At 32.3% G+C, this 13,887-nt stretch overlaps 1 long non-coding RNA gene across 1 annotated transcript; it reads right to left on the minus strand.

Moving 5' to 3' along the window:
- Positions 1-10,182: 10,182 nt before the first annotated feature.
- Positions 10,183-12,052, minus strand: LOC127092334 (uncharacterized). Its single transcript, XR_007792157.1, has 3 exons — positions 11,772-12,052; positions 11,490-11,634; positions 10,183-10,374 (listed from the first exon to the last, which is right to left on the minus strand). It is a non-coding gene; the product is annotated as an uncharacterized LOC127092334 (long non-coding RNA).
- Between the last annotated feature and the right edge of the window lie 1,835 nt (positions 12,053-13,887).

Below are 13,887 nucleotides of genomic sequence, written 5' to 3' on the forward strand. Positions count from 1 at the left end.
ATTACCAAATATGGAGCGACATGATTTAATTGAGAAAAGGGCTAAAAACATTCATTTCATTAAATAAAAAAACATCCAGGGTTAATAAAAGCACAGTTTGACAGCTTCAAGATTTTTATATAAATTGTAAAACATATTTAGTTATAAGAATTTCAAATTTTAATGAGACAAAGGAACATTCTGCAGTTAGGAAGTAGGGAAACTGAATTTCATCATTAAAGAATCATCCCTAATCATTGTAAATTATATTTTTTTGATTTTATTTGTAATATTCATGAATCTAGTGGTTAATTACCCTAGTTTAAGATCCCCTAGATAAATTTTTCTCAATAATGTGAACTACCCGGTCTAATAAGATTTGTCTTTTGTAAATGAACTCTTTTTTTTATTATAAATTATTCAATTCTATTCATGGTTAATGTTTTTCTCCCATTTAAGGAATTGGTAGAAATGATCTAGGTAAAATTGAGATCACTTTGTATATTTTTATAGTAGAATCAAGTAGAATTGTAGAATTGTTTACGATTGCTAGTGATATGACATATTCAATTGTGTCATGAGGTATTTTATGTGCGGCAAACCTTCTTGTTGTTACATCGGGATCACTAGGGTAAAGAAAATAACAAAGAAGGTTACTCGATGATTAAATCCTTGGTAACTATTTTAAAATAGACATGATTTATGAGAGATAGTTACATGATAAACATGTGCACACTATAGTAAAAGATGCAAAGAATTTGAATGTGGTACTTAACAATTTCTCTCATTAAAGTAGTCAAATTGTAAGTTTAGTTTAGATAATTATGTAGTTATAGCAAAAACCCAATCAATCGTGCTATATATACCCCCTGTTGCATATATGTCTCATCAATCACATCAAGTAAAATTTCATCAAATTAAAAACAATCCTTGTGAATACAAATAAATATACACACACTTTGTGAATTTTCGTCGGCATTAACTATTACAATTAACTTTTACTCCAATAAAATGGTGTAACTATCAGGGATTTGTTGACCATTTTAACAAGGAAAGAATATATGATTGTACTTGAAATTATGTAGGCGCGGCAAAACGGACTCAATCCATCGAACACACCCATTTTACCTGCATTTTTTCCGGGACAAACCAAAATTTAGACTCACACCCTCTAATATGTATGCTTCGTCCCGTCCTATTATTTGTAGGTGCGAGTATTATCAAGAATATTTGCAACTTTTAGCCTTTAGGGGTGCAAGACCAACATGCTCATCCCACCCTCGTTTTTCTGCGAGGCAAGTTAAGATTTTTTACCCCACTTTTAACTATACCTACCCACCCTGCCCCATTTTTTTGCCGACTTTTGTGGGGATGGCATGCCAATTTTCCACCCCTAAAATTAAAAGCATTTAAGTTTTGTTAATTTTATTTTTTATTTTTAAAATTTATTTTATTTTCAATTTTAATTTTACTTTATTAGATATTACTGACGGTATCCGTGGTTTGATTTTTGTGTAGCACCGATTGAAAGATTAAGATTCAAGAATAGTAAAACAACATGTTAGACAAATTTGACCAACTGCAAACCTAAATGGATGAAATATGTAGATACTAAGTGTGTGACTACCGTGGTGGTGGCAATGGAAACAATCAACGCAATTCTAAAGGATTTCTAAAGGATTTCTTTAGTTTTGGAGTTTTCACGTTATGTTATTGTATTTTGATTGTGTTCCACTTAAAGTATAATTGGTTTCTTGATCGATAAGAAATCGACAAGGGTAGAAAAGAAGAAAAACAATAAGAACACAATGAAATTGGTTATAAACTGTTATTCTTTACTTTCTCTCTGAAACAATATTACAAGTGTTATAGAATAGCAAATAATCTCACTCACCCTAATTAGGATTTGCCTTATGCAATGATGAGAGACTAGTATGCTATTTATAAGAAAACTAATACACTAAACTAATGGACTTTTACACACAGACTCATTACATAAGCTAACTTAGAGAACAAACTAACTTAAACAATCGTGCATAACAAACATGCCCAATTCGACATGTTAACAATCCTAGCATACTTCGACTACAACATGTGAATAGACTTTGATGACATGCTAATGATCCTGTCGGATTGTCGAACCAAAAAGCTACCCTTCGGCCATACTAGAGTTCGATCCAATATATCACAAAGTAAACATTCCTTTTGAGAAAATTTTGGAGTAAAGGTTGGTTTATGCAAAATTCATGAAAGATTTACTTGTAAAAAGAAGAAATTTAACATATTATTAGCTCTAAATGAAGAATGTAGTGCTTTCGTTAAGCTAAAACTATCTCTCAAATTAAAAGCCTAGGTAACTTTAAATGAAGAATGTAGTGCTTTCATTAAGCTAAAACTATCTCTCAAATTAAAAGCCTAGGTAACTTTATTTCATGTAGTATTGGAGAATAATAAATAGGTAAATATTATGTGATCTAGGGAAAAACATAAATATAATTCCTTTATCAATAACAAGAAAGTTAAACTACAAAGTACCAAATACAAGTTAAACCGCAGTATCAAATGCCCCAAGGAGGATCGTCACATGTATATCTATATTATTCAAGATTTTTGAACCTTTGCATCATTTATCTGAAAAATATAAATGCGATAAAATCGAATTATTAATTGAAGATACAACTATGAATGAAACAATGACTCCACCATTAGAAAGAGTTGTAGTAGTGAATTATGTCATACAAGAAGAAGAAACACTAGATATTAAAGAGGAATAATATATGAAACTTTTAACAAATGCTCAATCATAAGAAGTTCAAACAAAAAATTGAAGAATTGACTAAAAACATCTTCAAAGATGATACTCTAAAAAAAAGTTAACATCATAACTCAAGGAACTTCTAGACCGTCAAAAACATGTTTTAAGGGAAGAATTCACAAAATTATCCATTATAATCAACTTCCTAATCAAAATTGAAGAGGAAGGACTTTTGAAAATTTTAAGAGATAATTGAGATGTAAAATAGTTTTGATCTAAAAGGCATAAACTCTACGTTCTAATATAAATATATAGTACAATAGTAAAAAGCAACTCTCAAAAAGATGAAGTGTACATGCGTTGACCAATCAAAATCCACAGTCAGGGGAACTCTAGTCCTTCCTTCGTATGTTTAACATTTCTATGCTGAAATCCAAATTCTAATGACTAGTTCGTCACCTGTGAATAAAATATCCTTTACCGACACTAACCAGTTTATCCAAATAATCAAAGAAATATAAATAGTTCCATTTCAATGTCCTACTTACAGCTACTTTATTTATCTTATTCACCTTTTAATGATTGGTTACTTCACATTTATAATCATGATCTCTTACAATAGATTTCATCATGCGAAAAATAGTATAAAGAGAGAAAAAACTTAACTATGCGAAAATAGATTTCATCATGCGTCAATCTTGTTCAACAATTTGAAAGAATTATCCATTTACACGTTATCTCATGATGCTGGTTGTACATTTTTTGCTATTAATTATTATTGTTTTTTCAATTTCAATGAAGCGCTGTCCCGTTCAGTTGTTTAATGGAAATTTGAAAAAAACAATTTTTTTTTATGTTTTATATTTATGAATACTCTCTCAAGTTAAAAAGCTTTAAATGATTGGTGCATCAATCACAATTATTCATATGAAATATTTTAAGGAAATGCTAACGAATGCTTTCGGAATACAGATTAAAAAGATAAATTAAATATTTTTAAAAAAAATATATATTTATATATATATATATATATATATATATATATATATATATATATATATATATATATATATATATATATATATATATATATATATATATATATATATATATATATATATATATATATATATATATATATATATATATATATATATATATATATATATATAATACATTAAAAATATAAATAATTAATTTTTTAAAGAAAATTATATTGAATAAATAATATTTTATGTATTTAAAGTTCTTAACCACTACTTTAGGCATGGTTAGTATGATCCATATTTTAAATATAATTAAAGTAAAAGTTTAATACTTAAAATTCTAATATTATGATTAATTAATAGTCAGCATATATCATTTAAATTTCATATTTATTTAATTTTGAAGAGGATAAAATCATTTTGTTAGATTATTTTGTTGTATGTGTTTAGTATTTCTAAGTTCTGATTACAAAAACACAATGGATGAATCTTTCTCCTTTTAAGTTTTCATTATAAAATTATCTATTTACACTAGTGAAACTATTTTTTTAAAGGAAATTTTTAGCACACCTAATTATTTTTTCAAAGAAAAGAAAATTCTTATTTTGGCCTTGAATAGGCTATGATTGAAAGTTAAATATGATTATTACATGTGTAATAAAATAACTTGACAACACTTACCTTAAGATATTCTTTAGGTGCGGGAGCCGAAGCATGAGAAAGTGTTTGTGATTGACCACGGGCGCGAGACATATCTTAAAGTAGAGAATCATTAATCTAAGATGACGATCTCGACTCATGTTGGGAACCTTCAATGCTAGACGTCTATTTTAAACTCTACTTTGTGGATCCGTAACGACTCCCATTTCTCTCTACTCACATATGCATGTTAAGATACTTTACCGCGCCAAAGTCGTTTTTATTCATTCACCAATATTTATCTATGTTTCCTTTTATCTTCCACGTGTTTTTCTCGTAGGATAAATGAAAACATGTTTCAACACTAGTAAAGATTTAAAAAGAGACATTGTCTGAAAACATGTTTCAACATTAGTAAAGATTTAAAAAGAGACATTGCCTACCCCATAACCATAATAGGGAACGAAGGAAAAAGCCCAAAATGCCACCATGATGTTCTGAGGATCTCATTTGAACCTCTTAGCCATCCTCGAGATTAATGACCCTGTTAAGCAACCATTATTTTCCAAGTCTATAAAGTAGGGAATGAGTTAAGTATTGGAAACAACCATTATTTTCCAAGTCTATAAAGTAGGGAATGGGTTAAGTATTGGAACCCTTGATTGGGAGTGCCTTTGTAATCATATACACACAAATACACAAACACATGAAAAAGGAAAAAAAATCCATAATGACATATGAAAAACAATAGGACAATATCCGCAATATCATGTTCAAATTACAATAAAATGATTAGGAAGAAATTTGCGACCGAGAAACAAAAATATGTTAACTTAACAAAATCAACTGAAATTGCTATGTCAATAACAATATCAATTTACCTTGTTTTGATGTTTTGTAGTATTTTAATTTTATTGTCTTTGGGACTCTCACAATTGTCCCTCATTATATGATAGGTTGAAAGTCACTTTTCATGCATTAATATGAACATTCGACCAAATTTAACACAATTGATTCAAGTCAAATATGTATATGATTCGGATCAAGAAATTCTATTAAGCATGACTCGAATCACGAGGTCCCTTAATTTGAATCATGAACATTCATGTTTCTTCATTGCTGATTTCGGGAAACATGATTCAAATCATAACCCCATCTAATTCGAATCATGAACCCCTTTTTGCAAATCAAATTCAATGCTGGAAACATGATCTGAATCAAGCATTGGTGTATTCTAAGACAAATGAAGAGCATGCAGAATATTTGAGAGTTGTGCTACAAATCTTGCAAGAGAAAAAGCCATATGCAAAGTTGTCCAAGTGTAAGTTCTAGTTACGAGAAGTGAGTTTTCCTAGTCATGTGATTTCCAGTGGTGGTATATCAGTTGATCTATCGAAGGTTGATGTTGAGTTGTATTGGAAGACTCCGAAGTCTGTTACTGAGATCAAGAGTTTTCTAGGTTTGGCTGGTTATTATAGAAGCTTTATAGAAGGCTTTTCGAAATTATCTTTTCCTTTGAATCAGTTGACTCGAAAAAGTCAAGCTTATGTGTTGGATGTTTAGTTTCAAGAGAGCTTTCAAGAGCTTAAGAGGAAATTGACGTCAGTGTCATACCATAATTTTGTCCACCATTCCTTTATTCATCTTTTCAAGTTTTGTATCATTTCCCACTACATTGCATCTTTTTGAACCAATTGAATATAAGTTTTAAATTCATTTTAGCATATGCATCTCAATCCATTTACCATCCTAATTTAGCATTTTTAAACCATTACACTAGGAGATGATTTCTTGCATTAGAAGTCTCTTTAAAAAATGTCAAAATAAAGATCAACAAAGTGGACTTAGGCATTTGAGTGCAAAGTTTCAAGTTGATCTTTTCCAATTCATCCCTCTATTTCATGCATTTTTTTTATCATCATTTAGAATTTAAAGTCAATTTAAAAATAAATAGAGAAAAATCCAATTTTAATTTATGCATTATTTTAAACATCAATAATCATACTATTTTTGTGCATAAAAAAAGAGGAAAGAAAATTAATAAGCTTATAATCATCAACTATTTCATCATCATACCATAAAAAAATATATCACCACCATTCATTCAAAACCATTCATAGAACTAAAACCAATCTCAATGCATATCAATCCCACAACCATGTCCATGTTACAATCACGACCATGTCCATGTTACAATCACGTTGCCACTATCCATCATAAATCAAACCAAAGTTCAATTTAACATATTCATACTTGTGTCCTTATATTCATAGGAGAAAGGCCGATTTAATTTTTCAGTAGTGCAGCCTCCGATGAAGATCTAACTTTGGAATGTAGATATGTTTGAACATCTTAACAGGACCTTGAACCGTTGGTTAGATGGAGAAATTGTAGATGGTGAAGGAATCAGAAGAATTCAATGGCTTGATAGGACATTCAACAAAAATGAAGAATTTCGTTTATGGGTCAATGTTAAAACTGACAGAGACGTTCACATGATGATGTATGCTTCTCACAAAATTGTTTTGATGGTTGTAATCGCATTGTTATGTTGTTTATGTGTTGTATTTGTTTGTGATGTTATTTTATTTGTTGTAGTCGGTTGTGTTGTTGTTTAATTATTGTAGTTGTTCTGCTTATCATATGAAATGAATGTTGTTTTTAATATAAAGAAAAAGAGTTACAATTAAAATTATATTGTTGTGCTTGGTCCAACACTGGGACAATTTGTACAATGATGACCGGGATGGTGACATGAACTACATAATCTAACCATTTTGTTCGCCGTATCCATTTCGGTTCGAATATGGGTATTGTTTGGGCATCCCTTTTTCTTTCTTCGCATTATTTCATTATGCCAGAGAATGTCCCCTTGATATGTAGGCCAATAATCCTCTTTTGCTACCACCGAAAAGCTAATTTTGTAAACATTACAAAGGTTTATGACTTTGTAAATGTCAGATAGTAAGTTGGAAGGATCCTATCGAACCTTTGAACATGCCGCTATGACACGAGAGCAAGGCATACGAAAGGCTTGGAACTTTCCGCAATCGCACCAACCTCTATCTAGTTCCACTCGATAGTGTCCCCTCAACATGTCTTCATTGTGATCCATTGACTCAACAACATTGTACCAACCTTTAATATGGTCAAACACAGTGACCACATGTGTGTTAGCTTTGGCATCTTCCCCTGTAATGAATTTCATTAAAGCATCACTGAACAACTGCCCAGATTGTAACACTGAACTCCATTTGGAATGTCTGATCTCAAACAGCGCCCCTAGCCTAAAATAGGTTGCTTGCACTAAAGCGGTTATCGATAGGTTTCAGATGCCTTTGAAGACAAAGTTCATTAATTCCACAAGATTTGTTATCATTTGGCCCAATTATTGACCATTTTCGTATGCCCTAGTCCACTTCTCAAACGGAATATTGTCGATCCATTTTATTACATATGTGTTTGACAATATGATGTCTTCGCGGTAGTGTTTGACAAAAGGTTCTGTTAAAGCATACCCCGCATTGACGACCTTCTTCCGCAATGTTTTATCTTGATCTCCCGCATGAAATTTTGTGTGATATGTCTAATGCAGTAGACATGCATCGAAGGAGGATCCTGCCAGCCATTATTAATGTTTTTATAGGCACTCACAATTGAAGGGATTTTGTCTGAGATCAAACATAAGTTAGGCTGAGGAGCAACGTGCAATAAGATATTTTTTAGGAAAAAAATCCACCCCATCAGTCTCCCCTTCAACTAGTGCAAAGGCGATTGGAAAAATGTTGTTGTTGCCATCTTGTGCCACTGCCATCAGTAGCGTTCCTTTATATTTCCCGTACAACCATGTACCATCAATTTGTATAATAGGTTTATAGAAAGAAAAACCCTTTATACATGGTTGATACACCCATAAGAGTCGGTGGAATATGCCATTACCACTAACACAAGTCCCGTTTGGGGTTACACTGATAACATTTCCAAATAGTCCCAGGAGCATAATGCTTAAGTGCCACCAAGTATTTTGGAAGTTCTTTGCATGAATCCTCCCAATTGCCAAACACTTTTTCAACTGCCTTAGTCCTAGCTATCCATGCCTTCCTGTATGATGGGGTATAGTTATATTGTGTAACAATATGCGAGATTACTGTACTCATCTTTAACAACTGATTGTCGCTAATGATAGACAAAATTGCATCACACATTAACTGAGAGCTGAGTTTGTGATGGTCTTGTATCGGGTTCGTGATTAAACATGTGTGAGTTGGACCCATAGAACCTATCTCCCAAGAATCACTCCTCTTCCGGTAAGATGCTGACAACCGGAACATGCAGAGCTCATTTCGACAATAAATCTTATACCTTGTTGTATTAGTTCGATCAACCCTATAATCAGCTGATAATTCCATGTGATACTTTTTAATGGCTCTGACACAATCTTATTTTATGCAAAATTTGTCTCCTTCTTTCAATGATCCATGAGTTTGCACATAAGGATTGTAAAATATATCTGACGAAGGTTCATCTGCACCCAAATTCAAGCTTGTCATGTGTTGAGGTGGACAATATACATGACTAACTGGTAATGGCTCTTGCTGGTGGTCGGCAGTTTCATCTTTCACCATTTCATCAACTAATAACTCGTCTTCTTCTTATTCCTCATCAACAACATCAATTTCAGCTTGTTCGTCATCATCAGTTTCACAAAACACTTGTGACAGATCAACGAACTGGGACAATTGATTTCGTTGTGTTAATATATATAACTCAATATCATTGAACCCAAATTGTTCATGATTGAGAAACATATGTGTCGTATCCCAAAATTTGCCCTCCCCTTTTCACTTTTCATCTGACCTACGACTTAAGATTCATCTACACATATTCATGCTTCATTCATATGTATCTATACTGGCTTTTGTCAATCTATAGATTCAAAGCCGATGATTGAGGATTGCTCATTATATGGATTCAAAACCCTAGTTCTTGATTTTGAGTATTTATTCAGTATGCGTGAAACCCTAATTCATTGGGGAATGACTCTGACTTACATGTCTTCTTGCTTGGGATGTCATTTGGTTTAGGGTTAAAATCAGTAATCCTGGGTCTTTGACTCGAGTCTTTAGTGCATTGGTTACTAGCCTATCTTTACATAAGAAATCCCTAATTCACGCCTCTCAGTTGACTTTGGTCAACTTTTGACTTTTTGGTCACCCCAGTTGACCAAAGTCAACCATCCATTCCTAAGTCTATATTGTCTTGACTTTGATAACATCAATCATCATCTATGCCCGTTCGACTCACGTCATTGTCATACCCATCTTGGTGCTTTGATTTTAATCTCGAAATTTGATTCTAATTTTAAATTAATTTTAATTGGATTTTAGATGTATAATATAATCTCAATTGATTTTTTATTTTTTCAATTCGATTTCAGATTAATTGTGGAATTCCAATTTAATTTTTAATTGATTTTTAAATTGATTTTAACTTCAAATCGATTCAAATCTTAAATTAATTTTAGATTTTTGCAAAGTGATTTAATATCAAATTGATTAAATTAATATGATTTTAATTTTAATTGGTCTCTAATTGATTTTTATTATAATTGGATTTTGGAGTTTTCAAATTGATATTAATTGATTTTTCATTATTTTAGTTTTTAGACTAGTTTTAGAAATTATTCAAATCCATTACATATCCACATTTCAATTGTTATAATCTATATCCATTAAATCATAATCCAATTATCTATTTTTCCAACCATATCCATCAATATCTATTTATCCATTCAATATCCAAACTTTTCCAAAAACAAACAAACATTCAAAATCAAGTCAAATAATTCCAAACATTCAACCATACAAAACCAATGTTAATCCAAAATTACATCATCCACACAACATGCCTGCCATTAACAAATAACAAGGTGCAACACCTTTAATTCAAACAATTCCTATCAGGATAAAAAGCTGCAACATACTCTTCCAGTCCACTCAATAATATAACAGGGCTCTGCAAATTAACAGCATAACGGTTAGTTGGTTTTCATTTTACTTTGGATTCATAAAATCACATAATCCTTCTTACTACTAAATCTCAACCATTCACTAATAGAAAAGTCAAGACTTATTATCAATAGAGCCTCACTAACAGAAGAGCAACCATGACCTGCATAATTCCTTTTCATGACAGAATTTCAAATAACCCTGCAAATTTCAGATCCACGGTAACTAACAGAAACGCGCATAGAGAATCAAAAGCCCACTAACTGAGTTGAGATTGTTAACTAATTCTAATTTAACAGAAGAACTAACTGCATAACTTAGTCCATAACAGAAAATTTTGCAAACAATCCAATTAGCCTAACCTAGCATCGGCCTTTTAATTTCTAACAGTTTAGACTGCACCAATTTTAATAGCATGTGCATGTGCATAAAACCAGTTAACATGGCAGCTAAGGGCGAGGTTTTAATCACTAGCAGAATAACCATATTGCGGAATTCAGTTGGAACAAACAAATCATCACACTAACAATCAGCAGGTTAACCTAACTTTTTTAGCAGTGCAATCCAATTCATATCAGGTGTAGTCATAAGCATCTAGCATAATCCAACAAGCTCATTCATGATTCCACAACAGAACATAGTAGCTAGCAGTTTAGCAAGAAAGTAGCATAGCAAATTCACATTAGCAAGAGTAATCCATATAACAATAGCAGTAACATGGATTGATTATCCACTTAGTAGCAAATACACATTAGCAGGTTACGACTTTAGCACCTTAATAGCAGGGCAAATCTAACGGGGAATTCATGACAGATATCAACAACAAGCAGTTACACTAACAAATCATGAACCATAACTAATTTCACTTAATAGAAATACTTCACAACCAACTAACATACTATAAAACCATTAACTAACTAACGCTGACTAACTGAGTACTAACTGCAGATTAATAATTGATATCCTAACATAACTAATAGCTTCCAACTGAATTGTCCATCTAGCATAACAAACTCAAAAACCGTTTTTTTTCATTTGAAAACTAATTCTGAATTTGGAATTAATTCCATATGGATTTGAGATTGAATTTCTAACCAATTTTGAAGGCTATAAAAAGCTTACTCAGTTTCAGGGGGAAGGGCTTCAAAAAACTTCAATCCTCAAATCCTTTGCGCTCTGCACTCTTCATTCCGTTTTCAACATTGAATATTCCATATTGATTCATCGTTCTTGGCTCACTCATTGGAAACACGCCTCACCACCAGCTCTGCACAAATCACAGAAACGAATCACAGAACAACGACAACCAAGAAGTGAGGAATACACACAGTGGAGAAAATTTTCTAGAAGATAGAAAGAAGAAGAAAAGCAGGGAAAAAAAGAGGGAATCAGAATCAATCATACCTAGGATGGAGAGAGATATCTCTTGAGTGTATGAGAACTTGATTTATTGATAATCAATCCAAAACTTTGATCAATCCTTTGAGCTCTTTGAGGGAAACCCTAGTTCATAGATGAAACAAAACCAAGTATATCTTAATCTTGAGGTTAGCTAAGCATGAATGATGTCTAGGATGCAAATGATTATAAAATTTAGGGGTAAATTTTGGGGTGTGACATGGGCATTGATCATGTAATGTGGTGATAAAGACATTTTTGTAAGATGCAACTTTAGTGTTTGGTGGTGAGTGCATTAATCACGTAATAGCATGCCCTTAAATAGGGTTAATGGTGAATATCCATAAATCAAGTTATGCGCCAAAGGGACTGGCATATGCTATATAGATTTAACTTAGGCGCCATTTTGCAGTGGCTTATACGAAGAATCTTGCACGCATAAGCCTAGGATTCAGACTACAAGAATCTCTACCACGATTCCATGCATGATTCCATTTTCATTGTCCAACGTATGCCCCCTGCATGATTCCCCTGCCCTAAAAGGACAAACACATGCGCCCTTATCAATGGCGCGTTCCCTAAAAAGACATTAATGTGCCCTTACCAATGGTGCATGTTCACATACACCACATGCAAAATAAACTTTCACGTGAATGCAACTTACCCTCAACCTTACACTCAACTTTCTTTCACATATATAAATATTGATGTTTATCAGTCTATCTACAACACTCAACCTATTTGCAACACTCAACCTTTCTGCAACACTCAACCTATCTGCAACAATATGTCTCTATTGACCACGGGTGATAAACATCGAGAAACAATCGACAATATTGCGACATTTATATGTTATTACTTATTCTATGTTGTTTATTACTTATTCTTATTTCCTAACAAAATGTCTCTATTGTTTATTAGTTATTCTATGTTGTTTATTACTTATTCTTATTTCTTAATTATCTTTTGTTAGGACCCAAAGAGATTTCGATGTCGTGTGCATGAATATATACCACACGATCCTTTGATAGAACCATATTTACGAGGATATGGTTTTGGTAATCTACCTAACATAGTCCCATACTCAGTTGACTATAAATTTATTATTGCTTTGTTAGAAAGATAGAAACTCGAGACCCACACATTTTACCTTCCTTTCGATAAGTGTACCATCACACTTGAGGACGTCAACATGTTGTTAGGTCTATCTATCGATGGTAAGACCGTAAATGGTAGATTTAACCAAGATAACTCTATATGCGAGGAATTGTTGGGTGCCCCTTTGTGTGAAGACATAACCACGAGACAGACTTCGGGTTAACCTAGGGGTCAAGGTATTAATTTAAAATATCTTAAACAATATTATTCAAGTATAACATTAAACGAATAATCTACTGAGTATGAAAAGATAATTAAAGCTAGCTATTATATTATGATTCTATTTGGTATTTTATTTCCTGAAAGTACTAGTAATACGGTAAACATTATATATTTTCCGTTGTTACGAAGCATAAATAAAGTAGGCACATATAATTGGGGTTCATCTGTTTCGCCCCATCTATATAGTTCGTCGTATAAAAATGCCAAAAAATACCTATATATTTTATTCTTGCACCTATTTGCTACAAGCATGGCGTTGGTCAAGAATAATGTCACTCGCCCTGGTCAACGAGAAGCCATTCACATTCTCCTACGCAACAAAGTAAGTTTATCTTAAATCTTCTAATTTGTTAGACTTTATACTAAAACTAATTGTAACTAATATATTTTCAATATTTTCAATCTAGGTGGTCAGTTAAGGGGATGAACTACAATAGGTGTCCCAAACACACTGTAGTAGTCTATCGCAATCTTTTAGACCACATTGGACCAAACAATATATTACTACTAAATAACTCTACTTTTGATTTAAAAAAATTATCCAATTACATATCCTCTAATCATGTCAAATTATTATAAAGTTTATCTGGAGGTCGTATATGGGTCTTGATCATCAAGTTAGCCATGATAAATGTGCAGTTTGGACAGCAAAAACACCAATCATCCGGTTCACTACTGTGGAGATGCACCAGAGTGGCCATGTAAAACTGCAGTTCGACATTCAACAACAAATTCAAGAACC

The sequence above is a fragment of the Lathyrus oleraceus genome, chromosome 6, assembly GCF_024323335.1.
Source record: "Lathyrus oleraceus cultivar Zhongwan6 chromosome 6, CAAS_Psat_ZW6_1.0, whole genome shotgun sequence".
In the NCBI taxonomy this organism is placed as follows: Eukaryota; Viridiplantae; Streptophyta; class Magnoliopsida; order Fabales; family Fabaceae; genus Lathyrus; species Lathyrus oleraceus.